The following is a 14,329-nucleotide window of genomic DNA, read 5'->3' as shown; positions in this document are numbered from 1 at the left end:
AGATAGAACTTTTGAATTTCTTTTCACAGCATGTACAGCCTAAAAGACATGGGCCTTGGCATAAGACAGTTCCTTCCTGGGAAGCTCCTCAAAGGCAGTTCTCACATCGTCTTCAAGTCTAGTGCCTCACCTGGGCCTGGAGAAAGGGAGGGGCTCATGAAGACCTGCTGAATTCTTGTTTGAGATGAGCCTTGTTTTGAATCTCAGCTCTGTTACTGACTAGCTATGAGACCAAGGTCACTCTACTTCTATGTGTTTCACTTTTTTCCTCTGTAAAAACAACAATATGAAAAGTTATTTAAGGATAGCCGTGAGGGTTCAATGGGGTGAATAACTCAATAATTCTAAGTGCCTGTTGGCTTTCCAAGGCTACTGTAACAAATTACCACAAATTTGTTGGTCTAAAACAACAACAATTTATTCCATAGTAGTTCTCAAGGCCAGACAGCTGAAATCAAGGTGTCAGTAGGGCCGTATTCCCTAGGGAGGCACTAGAGGAAGAATCTGCTCTCTGCCTCTTTCAGCTTCTGGTGACTGTCAGCATTTTTTGGTGTTCTCTGGTTTGCAGCCACATCACTCCAACTTTGCCTCTGTCTTCACGTGGCCTTCTCCTCTTCTCTGTATTTTCTTCTCCTTGGTGGCACAAATAGCTTGTGCTCAACTACTAATCAAAATGTTGGTGGTTCAAACCCATTTAGTGGGACCACAGAAGATTGTTGTTATTGTTAGGTGCCGTCAAGTTACTTGCAACTTAAAGCGACACTGTGCACAACAGAATGAAACACTGCCCATCCTCATGATCGTTGTTGTGCTTGAACCCATTGTTGGCAGCCACTGTGTCAACCCATCTTGTTGAGGGTCTTCTTCTTTTTCGCTGACTCTCTACTTTACCAAGCATGATGTCCTTCTCCAGGGACTGATCCTTCCTGATAACATGTTCAAATTATGTGAGATGAAGTCTCACCATCCTCTCTTCTAAGGAGCATTCTGGCTGCTGTCTTCCAAGACAGTTTTATTCATTCTTCTGTCAGTCCATAGTATATTTAGTATTCTTTGCCAACACCACAATTCAAAAGCATCAGTTCTTCTTTGCTGTCCCTTATTCATTGTCCAGTTTTTGCACATACCACAGAAGATAGGCCTGGTTATCTGCTTCTTTACAATTATAGCCAAGAAAACCCAACGGAGCAGTTTTACTCTGTAAGACCTGGGGTCACTATGAGTCAGAATTGACTCAATGGCAACTAACAACAAAAACAGGTAATCTATAACGATCTCATCTCGAGATCCTTAACTTAATTCCATCTGCAAAGATTCTTTTCCCAAATAAGTTTACAGTCACGAGTTCCAGGGATTTGGATTAGGACATATCTTTTGGGGGCCACCATTCAACCACTACAGTGCCTTGAACTGTAGGCTTCTCAACAGAAAGAGTCTAGCATCCTGTGGAATCCAAAGAGCTTTATATGCAACTTTTCACTGGAAACACAGGACTGAAAGTATTGCTATTGTTTTCTCGATTCGCAAACCTCTGTTCCTCTGTGTTGGCACATCACTGGGGATACAGAGATGAGGAAGCCTCTGTCTCTTTACAATCTCAGTGCAGTGGAATTAGATCCCTCATTTTGAACTATATTCTCATCAATTTGTAGGAGGATAACATATATGCCCCTGTGGAAATCTTAAGAATTCACTTACCCATTCATTCTCCATACAATTATCCAGTGCCTACTCTGTGCCAGGCTCTTTGCTCAGTCCCATGGAAGATTCAAAGGTGGCTACAGCACAGTATCTACCTTCAAGAAGCTTATAATAGAGAAAAGGATTTGAAATATATAAAGTGATGATCACTCATAGTACAAAGATAAAGTGAGACTGGACTTTTGAACCCTATGCAATGAAAAGAACATGTAAACACTGAAAATAAAGACTCCCTAAGCTTGAATCTTCTTAAGTACACCATGCAGTTTTTAAAACATTCGTTGAAAGTTGAATACCTTCAGCTCAGAGACAAATGAGGGTGGATCATCCTTTAGAGTACAGTTTTTCTGAATGTTCTGAGAAAGAGTGAATTATTTTAAAGCAGAGGTTAAAGTTCAAATGTAGTTGGGGATTGAGGGAGGGGAAGGGTGTGGAAAGATACCAGTTGTATTATTAATAAAATTGATCCAAGCTAGGCCAGTGGAAAAAGAAGGAGAATTACATCAATAAGACAAATGGGACCTCCTGTAACCTTGAACTCAGTATTGATAGAAGGGTGGATGGGGAGATTTTGGGAATCAATGAAGCTATCTCTAAAATCTCAAGGTAATTGATTGAGAGAGTAAAGGAAACAGGCGAAAAACAATTTCAGCCTTTCATCCTCGCAAATGAGGCCACAGTGTTGATCACCTGCTCTTAACACAAGCTTTCAGGAGGGAAAAAAAGGGTGTCACATCATCTGGATATAGGCTAGGCTGCTCTGTTGTATTTATAGGAAGAGAATGATCTAGTTCATGTATTCTAAGTAGTTCAACTTTTGTGTTTGAAGTCAAATCAGCTCCCTTCAGGATGAGATTGCAATGGTCCTTTTACCTTCTTAAATACCCATCCTATAGTTCCTCTTGTGTAAAAGAAGAAAATGGAAATATTTCAATAAAATGATCTGATGCTGAAATGAAATATACCATGCAACTTCACTATGGCAGCTTTATTTTTCTTCTCCACAAATGCCTCATTCATTTATTTTTTTTTATTTTTTATAACTTTTATTAAGCTTCAAGTGAACATTTACAAATCCAATCAGTCTGTCACATATAAGTTTACATACATCTCACTCCCTACTCCCACTTGCTCTCCCCCTCTTGAGTCAGCCCTTCCAGTCTCTCCTTTCTTGACAATTTTGCCGGCTTCCCTCTCTCTCTATCCTCCCATCCCCCCTCCAGACAAGAGTTGCCAACACAATCTCAAGTGTCCACCTGATATAATTAGCTCACTCTTCATCAACGTCTCTCTCCCACCCGCTGACCAGTCCCTTTCATGTCTGATGAGTTGTCTTCGGGGATGGTTCCTGTCCTGTGCCAACAGAAGGTCTGGGGAGCATGGCCGCCAGGATTCCTCTAGTCTCAGTCAGACCATTAAGTTTGGTCTTTTTATGAGAATTTGGGGTCTGCATCCCACTGATCTCCTGCTCCCTCAGGGGTCCTCTGCTGTGCTCCCTGTCAGGGCAGTCATTGATTGTGGCCGGGCACCAACTAGTTCTTCTGGTCTCAGGATGATGTAGGTCTCTGGTTCATGTGGCCCTTTCTGTCTCTTGGGCTCTTAGTTGTCGTGTGGCCTTGGTGTTCTTCATTTTCCTTTGCTCCAGGTGGGTTGAGACCAATTGATGCATCTTAGATGGCCGCTTGTTAGCATTTAAGACCCCAGACGCCACATTTCAAAGTGGGATGCAGAATGATTTCATAATAGAATTATTTTGCCAATTGACTTAGAAGTCCCCGCAAACCATGTTCCCCAGACCCCTGCCCTTGCTCCGCTGAGCTTTGAAGCATTCATTTTATCCCAGAAACTTCTTTGCTTTTGGTCCAGTCCAATTGAGCTGACCTTCCATATATTGAGTGCTGTCTTTCCTTTCACCTAAAGCAGTTCTTATCTACTGATTAATCAATAAAAAACCCTCTCCCACCCTCCCTCCCTCCCCGCCTCGTAACCAGAAAAGTATGTGTTCTTCTCAGGTTTACTATTTCTCAAGATCTTATAATAGTGGTCTTATACAATATTTGTCCTTTTGCCTCTGACTAATTTCGCTCAGCATAATGCCTTCCAGGTTCCTCCATGTTATGAAATGTTTCACAGATTCGTCACTGTTCTTTATCGATGCGTAGTATTCCATTGTGTGAATATACCACAGTTTATTTACCCATTCATCCGTTGATGGACACCTTGGTTGCTTCCAACTTTTTGCTATTGTAAACAGAGCTGCAATAAACATGGGTGTGCATATATCTGTTTGTATGAAGGCTCTTGTATCTCTAGGGTATATTCCCAGGAGTGGGATTTCTGGGTTGTATGGTAGTTCTATTTCTAACTGTTTAAGATAACGCCAGATAGATTTCCAAAGTGGTTGTACCATTTTACATTCCCACCAGCAGTGTATGAGAGTTCCAATCTCTCCGCAGCCTCTCCAACATTTATTATTTTGTGTGTTTTGGATTAATGCCGGCCTTGCTGGTGTGAGATGAAATCTCATCGTAGTTTTAATTTGCATTTCTCTAATGGCTAATGATCGAGAGCATTTTCTCATGTATCTGTTGGCTGCCTGAATATCTTCTTTAGTGAAATGTGTGTTCATATCCTTTGTCCACTTCTTGATTGGGTTGTTTGTCTTTTTGTGGTTGAGTTTTGACAGAATCATGTAGATTTTAGAGATCAGGCACTGGTGGGAGATGTCATAGCTGAAAATTCTTTCCCAGTCTGTAGGTGGTCTTTTTACTCTTTTGGAAAAGTCTTTAGATAAGCATAGGTGTTTGATTTTTAGGAGCTCCCAGTTATCGGGTTTCTCTTCATCATTTTTGGTAATATTTTGTATTCTCTTTATACCTTGTATTAGGGCTCCTAGGGTTGTCCCAATTTTTTCTTCCATGATCTTTATCATTTTAGTCTTTATGTTTAGGTCTTTGATCCACTTGGAGTTAGTTTTTGTGCATGGTGTGAGGTATGGGTCCTGTTTCATTTTTTTGCAAATGGATATCCAGTTATGCCAGCACCATTTGTTAAAAAGGCTATCTTTTCCCCAATTAATTGACACTGGTCCTTTGTCAAATATCAGCTGCTCATACGTGGATGGATCTATGTCCGTTCTCAATTCTGTTCCATTGGTCTATGTGCCTGTTGTCGTACCAGTACTAGGCTGTTTAGACTACTGTGGCTGTATAATAGGTTCTGAAGTCAGGTGAAGTGAGGCCTCCCACTTTCTTCTTCTTTTTCAGTAGTGCTTTGCTTATCCGAGGCTTCTTTCCCTTCCATATGAAATTGGTGATTTGTTTCTCTATCCCCTTAAAATATGACATTGGAATTTGGATCGGAAGTGCATTAAATGTATAGATGGCTTTTGGTAGAATAGACATTTTTACTATGTTAAGTCTTCCTATCCATGAGCAGGGTATGTTTTTCCACTTAAGTATGTCCTTTTGAATTTCTTGTAGTAGAGCTTTGTAGTTTTCTTTGTATAGGTCTTTTACATCCTTGGTAAGATTTATTCCTAAGTATCTTATCTTCTTGGGGGCTACTGTGAATGGTATTGATTTGGTGATTTCCTCTTCGATGTTCTTTTTGTTGATGTAGAGGAATCCAAGTGATTTTTGTATGTTTATTTTATAACCTGAGACTCTGCCAAACTCTTCTATTAGTTTCAGTAGTTTTCTGGAGGATTCCTTAGGGTTTTCTGTGTATATAATCATGTCATCTGCAAATAGTGATAACTTTACTTCTTCCTTGCCAATCCGGATACCTTTTATTTCTTTGTCTAGCCTAATTGCCCTGGCTAGGACTTCCAGCACGATGTTGAATAAGAGCGGTGATAAAGGGCATCCTTGTCTGGTTCCCGTTCTCAAGGGAAATGCTTTCAGGTTCTCTCCATTTAGAGTGATATTGGCTGTTGGCTTTGCATAGATGCCCTTTATTATGTTGAGGAATTTTCCTTCAATTCCTATTTTGGTAAGAGTTTTTATCATAAATGGGTGTTGGACTTTGTCAAATGCCTTTTCTGCATCAATTGATAAGATCATGTGGTTTTTGTCTTTTGTTTTATTTATGTGATGGATTACATTAATGGTTTTTCTGATATTAAATCAGCCTTGCATACCTGGTATAAATCCCACTTGATCAGGGTGAATTATTTTTTTGATGTGTTGTTGGATTCTATTGGCTAGAATTTTGTTGAGGATTTTTGCATCAATGTTCATGAGGGATATAGGTCTGTAATTTTCTTTTTTTGTGTTGTCTTTACCTGGTTTTGGTATCAGGGAGATGGTGGCTTCATAGAATGAGTTTGGTAGTATTCCGTCATCTTCTATCCTTTGAAATACCTTTAGTAGTAGTGGTGTTAACTCTTCTCTGAAAGTTTGGTAGAACTCTGCAGTAAAGCCATCCGGGCCAGGGCTTTTTTTTGTTGGGAGTTTTTTGATTACTGTTTCAATCTCTTTTTTTGTTATGGGTCTGATTACTTGTTCTACTTCTGATTGTGTTAGTTTAGGTAGGTAGTGTTTTTCTAGGAATTCATCCATTTCTTCTAGGTTTCAAATTTGTTAGAGTACAATTTTTCGTAATAATCTGAAATGATTCTTTTAATTTCATTTGGTTCTGTTGTGATGTGGTCCTTCTTGTTTCTTATTCGGGTTATTTGTTTCCTTTCCTGTATTTCTTTAGTCAGTCTAGCCAATGGTTTATCAATTTTATTAATTTTTTCAAAGAACCAGCTTTTGGCTTTGTTAATTCTTTCAATTGTTTTTCTGTTCTCTAATTCATTTAGTTCAGCTCTAATTTTTATTATTTGTTTTCTTCTGGTGCCTGATGGATTCTTTTGTTGCTCACTTTCTATTTGTTCAAGTTGTAGGGACAGTTCTCTGATTTTGGCTCTTTCTTCTTTTTGTATGTGTGCATTTATCGATATAAATTGGCCTCTGAGCACTGCTTTTGCTGTGTCCCAGAGGTTTTGATAGGAAGTATTTTCATTTTCGTTGCTTTCTATGAATTTCCTTATTCCCTCCTTGATGTCTTCTATAACCCAGTCTTTTTTCAGGAGGGTATTGTTCAGTTTCCAAGTATTTGATTTCTTTTCCCTAGTTTTTCTGTTATTGATTTCTAGTTTTATTGCCTTGTGGTCTGAGAAGATGTTTTGTAATATTTCGATGTTTTGGACTCTGCAAAGGTTTGTTTTATGACCTAATATGTGGTCTATTCTAGAGAATGTTCCATGTGCGCTAGAAAAAAAAGTATACTTTGCAGCAGTTGGGTGGAGAGTTCTGTATAAGTCAATGAGGTCAAGTTGGTTGATTGTTGTAATTAGGTCTTCCGTGTCTCTATTGAGCTTCTTACTGGATGTCCTGTCCTTCTCCGAAAGTGGTGTGTTGAAGTCTCCTACTATAATTGTGGAGGTGTCTATCTCACTTTTCAATTGTTAAAATTTGATTTATGTATCTTGCAGCCCTGTCATTGGGTGCATAAATATTTAATATGGTTATGTCTTCCTGATAAATTGTCCCTTTTATCATTATGTAGTGTCCTTCTTTATCCTTTGTGGTGGATTTAAGTCTAAAGTCTATTTTGTCAGAAATTAATATTGCTACTCCTCTTCTTTTTTGCTTATTGTTTGCTTGATATATTTTTTTCCATCCTTTGTGTTTTAGTTTGTTTGTGTCTCTAAGTCTAAGGTGTGTCTCTTGTAGGCAGCATATAGATGGATCGTGTTTCTTTATCCAGTCTGTGACTCTCTGTCTCTTTATTGGTGCATTTAGTCCATTTACATTCAGGGTAATTATAGATAAATAAGTTTTTAGTGCTGTCATTTTGATGCCTTTTTATGTGTGTTGTTGACAATTTCATTTTTCCGCATACTTTTTTGTGCTGAGGCGTTTTTCTTAGTAAATTGTGAGATCCTCATTTTCATAGTGTTTGACCTTATGTTAGTTGAGTCGTTACGTTTTTCTTGGCTTTTATCTTGAGTTATAGAGTTGTTATACCTTTTTGTGGTTACCTTATTATTTACCCCTATTTTTCTAAGTAAGAACCTAACTTGTATTGTTCTATATCGCCTTGTATCACTCTCCATATGGCAGTTCAATGCCTCCTGTATTTCGTCCCTCTTTTTGATTATTGTGATCTTTTACCTATTGACTTCCATGATTCCCTGTTATGTGTATTTTTTTTTTTTAATTAGTCTTAATTTGTTTGTTTTTGTGATTTCCCTATTTGAGTTGATATCAGGACGTTCTGTTTTGTGACCTTGTGTTGTGCTGGTATCTGATATTATTGGTTCTCTGACCAAACAATATCCTTTAGTATTTCTTGTAGCTTTGGTTTGGTTTTTGCAAATTCTCTAAACTTCTGTTTGTCTGTAAATATCTTAATTTCGCCTTCATATTTCAGAGAGAGTTTTGCTGGATATATGATCCTTGGCTGGCAGTTTTTCTCCTTCAGTATTCTGTATATGTCGTCCCATTCCCTTCTTGCCTGCATGGTTTCTGCTGAGTAGTCTGAACTTATTCTTATTGATTCTCCCTTGAAGGAAACCTTTCTTTTCTCCCTGGCTGCTTTTAAAATTTTCTGTTTATCTTTGGCTTTGGTGAGTTTGATGATAATATGTCTTGGTGTTTTTCTTTTTGGATCAATCTTAAATGGTGTTCGATGAGCATCTTGGATAGATATCCTTTCGTCTTTCATGATGTCAGGGAAGTTTTCTGTCAGGAGTTCTTCAACTATTTTCTCTGTGTTTTCTGTTTCCCCTCGCTGTTCTGGGACTCCAATCACCCGCAGGTTATCCTTCTTGATAGAGTCCCACATAATTCTTAGGGTTTCTTCATTTTTTTTAATTCTTTTATCTGATTTTTTTTCAGCTATGTTGGTGTTGATTCCCTGGTCCTCCAGATGTCCCAGTCTGCATTCTAATTGCTCGAGTCTGCTCCTCTGACTTCCTATTGTGTTGTCTAATTCTGTAATTTTATTGTTAATCTTTTGGATTTCTACATGCTGTCTATCTATGGATTCTTGCAACTTATTCATTTTTCCACTATGGTCTTGAATAATTTTTTTGAGTTCTTCAACAGTTTTATCAGTGTGTTCCTTGGCTTTTTCTGCAGTTATCCTAATTTCATTTGTGATATCTTTAAGCATTCTGTAAATTAGTTTTTTATATTCTGTATCTGATAATTCCAGGATTGTATCTTCATTTGGGAAAGATTTTGATTCTTTTGTTTGGGGAGTTGGAGAAGCTGTCATAGTCTGCTTCTTTAAGTGGTTTGATATGGATTGTTGTCTCCGAGACATCACTGGGAAACTAGTTTTTCCAGAAAATCCGCTAAAAAAAAATGCAGTCAGATCCGTATCAGAGTTCTCCCTCTGGCTCAGGCTATTCGGATGTTAATGAGGCCTCCTGGGGAGGGTGGGGGAGGGAACAGAGAGATAGGAGAGTAGCGCCTCAGAATATAGCCAGAGTTGCTTGTCTTGCTTGGAATGACTATTATATCTGAGATTCCCGCGGGGCGCATCCCCTATGTGTGCTGGCTGTGTGGAGATTGCCCCCGGGGGGTCTGGCCCGCTGGAGTCAAGGTCAGATCCTCCGCTTCCAGCCCCACGCCCAGCGTCAAGGCTCCCCTATCGGGATGGTGCACTCTCGACTCCAAAATCAGTCGCTGCCTCCCGGGGACTTCTCCTCCCTCCAGCCACGTGTCCGTGCCGCCCCCGCGAACCAGGTGGGCCCCCTCCCGGGGTTAGTTCAGATGGGTGGAGCAGCTCCCCGTGCTTGTGCCATGACCGAGTGTCCCGGCTGGGACGCTGTTCTCCCCGCTCCAATACCAGTCGCTGCCTCCCGGGGACTTCGCCTATCAGCTGCGTCCCACGCCGCCCGCGTGACCCGGCTGGGCCCCTTCCCGGGGTTAGTTCAGGGGGGTGGAGCTGCTCTCCGTGTTTATGCCTACCTGCGTCCAGTCCAAATCCCGGCGAGACGGTTCCCCCGCTGGGACGCTGCTCTTCCTGCTCCAAGACCAGTCACTGCCTCCCGGGGACTTCTCCTACCGGGTGCGTCCCACGCCGCCCGCGGAACCGGCTGGTCCCCCTCCCGGGGTTAGTTCAGGGGGGTGGAGCAGCTCTCTGTGTTTGTGCCGTACCTGACTGGTACGCTGGCTCCAGGCTCTGGAAACAATCGCTGCTTCCCTGTATTAGTTCGTTCTCAGTCTCTAAATCTGTGTTTGTTGTTCAGGGTTCGTAGATTGTTATGTATGTGATCGATTCACTTGTTTTTCCGTGTCTTTGTTGTAAGAGGGATCCGAGGTAGCGTCTGCCTAGTCCGCCATCTTGGCTCCGCCTCCCTCATTCATTTTTAAAAATTTTGTATCGTGGTAAATACTCACACATGCACATATATGAGATGAAACATTTGCCATCTTAACATTTTTTACATGTATGATTCAGTGACATTAATTACGTCCATCACATTGTGCATCCATCACCACTATCTGAACCTAGGTGTGTAGATTACCCTGTACGGGGTATATGGTGGGATGGTGTGGAAGAACTAAAAAGCAAGGAAGTCACTTTGATGACCAAGATGCTCCTGACCCAAGCCATGGTCTTTTCATTACCCTCGTATGCATGTGAAAGCTGGACAATGAAAAAAGGAAGACAGAAGAAGAATTGATGCATATAAACTGTGGTGTTGGTGAAGAGTATTGAATATATCAAATTTACCAGAATGCTCCTTAGAAGTGAGGATGGCGAGACTCCATCCCGGTTACTTTGGGAACATCATCAAGAAAGACCAATCTCTAGAAAAGGACATCATGACTGGTAAATAGACGGTCATGGTTGGTAAAGTAGAGGGTCAATGATATGGATTGATACAATAGCCACAGGAAATGGACTCAAACATACCAACAATCATGAAGATAGTGTCAGATAAGGAAACTTTAATTTCTGTTATACGTTAGGTCGCCACGACTTGGAGCCAATTCGACTGCAACTAACACTGCAACAACAACAAAGTGTCATGCAAATGGAGGATACACGTCCTCTCTAAAGGCATTCAGATGTAATTTAGCTGTAACTGTGCTGGCTGAAGAAACCCATCTGCAGGATGCTATGGGCTGCCAGTTTTTAAACCTCTGCCTTTGAGCCGGTAAGAATTCACCAGGCAGACGAGACAAATGGGTGTTCTAGGGGTTGTTAGAAAAGCCTGAGAATGGGACCCTACTCGGCAGGGAATATACAAAAGCTCCCAGTGTGAAGCAAAGAGATGACACTAGATGAAGTTTCTTTTGGCTGTTTGGTCTCCTGACTCCTGCTACTCAGGCTGTCTTCATGCCTTCTGGACCATTCACTTGCTTTGGCCTTACTTAGTCATTTGATCCTGCCAGCTTTAACTAAACTTTTCAAATCCTGACCTGAGTTGTAGCTTTGCTCTCAGTCTTTGCATATACTCTGACCTTAGCTTGTCTTCCCTTTGGCACTATGTCTTCTGAGCTTTGAATTTGGCTGAATTCATTGATTATTTCGTAATAACATAGAGATTAAGAGTGTGGGCTTTTGAATCGAACACTTAGGTTGAAATTTTCACTTTATCACTTACTACCCATGTAATTTTTTGGAAATCCCTAAACTTACATATTCATCTCTCTGAGCCTCAATTTCTCTTTCTATTAAATGGATATAATCAAATATACTTTATTTGCATAAAACACTTGACATAATGCCTGGTGCATAAATAGAAAGGCACAAAAGTAGTTGTTGTCAAGTGATTCTGACTCATGGTGACCTCTATGTGTATCAGAGTAGAACTGTGCACCAGAGAGTTTTCAGTCTGCTGATTTTTTGGATGTTGATGGACAGGGCTTTCTTCTGAGATGCCTCTGGGTAGACTCAAACCTCCAACCTTTTGGTTAGTAACTGAGCATTTAACTGTTCGCACCACCCAGGTACTCCACAGAAAAGCATAGTCCTGAGGAAATGAGTGAACACTGAATATAACCTGCCTTGCTAGTTGGGATCCTGTGCCAGATTCCTGATTTGTCTGCATCCAGATTCTGGATTTGTTCTAGGCCAACCCCATTCCTCTGTTGCTTCCTTATCCTTTGCTTTATCTCCCAGTCAGCTTCCCAGTCCTGCATCCCTCCTTGTATGCACCCTGCCCTGCTTTCACTGGCCCTGGTGCTGACATGGACAGATCCAACTGCGGATATGGTATTAAATCCGTCCATCAGGAGTTATTCCGTGCGAGCTCAGCACTAGCTAGAAAGATCTTTGGATCATTCTGTTCAGACGAAAGATCCAACTCTTCCTCCTGCTGGCTCTCTTGGTTTCTGTGCCTTGTCACTTCATTTCTCTTTTGTTTTCGTTGACAAATATTGCTCCTGATGGCAGCAAGACACCCTGGGCTCTGTGTTTCTGTGGGAATTGGTGAACTTCTAAAGTCACTCAGCCTGCAGCCTCCTGCTTTACAACACCCCCCATGGTGCTCCATAATTGCTCAGAAATGCATGGAGCCTCCTGCCTTGCTGCTTAATTAAAATTCAGTTCTGTTCAACAGTCACAATTAAGAGGTGTTTTTGTCTTCCTCTCTCCTGCTATCATTTTAGGACCCCTGATCATGATGTTTCCTTGCTTAATCTGGAAACTGTCTGAAATATTTACATGGGTAGTCTCTGAGGGACTGGCAGTTGTCGCTGTAGTGACTGCTGGAAAAGAAAGGCACAATGTTGTATTAAATGGAGACCTAGTGGTGCAATGGTTAAGTGTTCAGCTGGTAACAAGAAGGTCAGCAGTTCAAACCCATCAGACACTCCATGGGAGAAAAGACCTGGCAATCTGCTCCCCAAAAATTTACAGCCTAGAAAGCCCTATGGGACAGTTCTGTTCTGTCATATTGGGTCACTATAAGTTGGCATCGACTCAATGGCACACAACAACAACATGTTCTATTAAGGAGTCCTTGGGTGACGCAAACAGCTAAGCACTCGACTACTAGTCCAAAGGTTGGCAGTTTGAACCCACCCACAGAAGCCTCAGGAGAAAGAGGTGCCTTAGAAGGAAGATCTGGAGATTTGCTTTCAAAAGGTCACAGCCTTGTAAACCCTATGGAGCACAGTTCTACTCTGCACGCACGGGGTCACCGTGAGTCAGAATCCACTCAACAGCAACTGGTTTGGTTTTTTTATGTTGTATCAAGAAAATATTAAGTGGTATTTTTTGTTTATTACCTCATTTGATCTCCATATGGCAGGTCACAGCACTCTTATTTATTCTGAGAAGGAACTGAGGCACAGAGAGGTTAGGAATTGAAAATACAAGTCAGTTGTCTTTGTCATGTTATGGGAAGAACACTCAAATGGTGAGGAAGTAGGCTAATAAAAATACCTGCATGGGGGAAGAGCTCTCAAATATCTGAAATATCTGAAAGCTTTTGAGAGCAAATTAACCATAATGTGACAAGGGAAATATAAATTTGACACCTTCAGCCTCCAAAGATTTTGAGAACTAGTCAAAGAATTGGCATGTCTTACTAATTTCTGTAGTCCCACACCCAGAGTAGGTCAAAGTAGTGTGGTCAAAAAGTTCAGTGTTTTTAGCACATACTAGACAAAACAAACAAACAACCCAAACCCATTGCCTTTGCGTGAACTCCAACTCCTGGCAACCCCATGTCTGTCGGAGTAGAACTGTGCTCCACAGGGTTGTCAATGGCTGTGATATTTTGGAAGTAGATCATCTGGACTTTCTTCTGAGGTGCCTTTGGGTGTATTTGAGCTGCTGATTTTTGGTTAGTAGCCCAGTTCTTAACTGTTTGCATCTCCCAGGGACTTCAGCACCTAGTAGGCACCAAGCCAATATTTGTTAATATAAATATACTTTGCATAAACAATGAGTTAAAAATCAGCATCTCCAAATGCTCTTGAGAAAAATGGCTGTTTTGGAAGCACTGGTGCTGTCCCTATTCTCTCGTCAGCAGGACTCCATGCCAGTGAGTTCTGAGCACCCCAACTCTGTTTAGCATTCAGGAATTATAAGGATTATTCCCTTGAACTAGTCTCTCTAATTCCAGTGCTAAGTGAAGGCTGACCCTGGCTCCCCTTCCCCATCCCCTCTCTGCATAATTATCTCTCCAATTAAAGAGCAACAGAGGGACAATTGAACTGGAGGTTCTGCTGAATTACAACTAATCACATTGCTGAGGAATCCCTCTCAGCTTTGATCTCTTATCGCTCTTTGCACACAACCCTTTCTCTGCAAGGCCGGCTGCTCTCAGCATCACTGGGTCTAATCAGACGTGTCATACCTCCGCTGAGGTAAATTGGGTTTATCGGAGAAGGGAAATTAAATTAAGTCTGTTTAGGAATTAATTGTGACTGTCTAGGTTTAATCTATCATATTATTCCATTGTGGTGTAACAGGATCAAAATCTGCTGACCCAGTTAAAAAAAAAAAACAAAAAAACCTTCATAAAAAGAAAATAAGCAAAAACAGCAAAAGGAAAATGGAAATTCAGGAATTAAAAGCCATAAGATCCATGTGACATTAGTTGATTCACTTTAGAAGAGAAAGTAAAACAAAGTTACAGAGGGCAAATACCCATGACAGTTTTCCC

Source organism: Loxodonta africana, chromosome 4, assembly GCF_030014295.1.
Source record: "Loxodonta africana isolate mLoxAfr1 chromosome 4, mLoxAfr1.hap2, whole genome shotgun sequence".
Taxonomy (NCBI): domain Eukaryota; kingdom Metazoa; phylum Chordata; class Mammalia; order Proboscidea; family Elephantidae; genus Loxodonta; species Loxodonta africana.
This window is presented reverse-complemented; position numbering follows the sequence as displayed.